This window comes from Arachis ipaensis, chromosome B09 (assembly GCF_000816755.2).
Source record: "Arachis ipaensis cultivar K30076 chromosome B09, Araip1.1, whole genome shotgun sequence".
NCBI classification, from domain to species: domain Eukaryota; kingdom Viridiplantae; phylum Streptophyta; class Magnoliopsida; order Fabales; family Fabaceae; genus Arachis; species Arachis ipaensis.
This window is the reverse complement of record NC_029793.2, coordinates 135,246,508-135,246,808: the sequence shown is the minus strand read 5'-3', so window position 1 is coordinate 135,246,808 and position 301 is coordinate 135,246,508.

Below are 301 nucleotides of genomic sequence, written 5' to 3'. Positions count from 1 at the left end.
GTGTATTGATGTAGAAAAAGAAACCTCGTAACTCAAATACAGTTTTATTCAATTCTCTAATTCTTCTTCTTTGTATATGTTTACATTTTAGATTAGACATTAATTTTAATCAACTGACAGTGTAAAACATTTTATACAGTCGTACAATTACATCAGTTTTTTTAGATGATTATTCACGCTATTAATGTAAAAAATAGTTATTTTTACTGATGTGCCATTGTATAATTGAATGCACATGTAAAACTATTTTATATTGACAATGCATCAAAATTAAATTCTTTATATTATCATTTAAGGACAT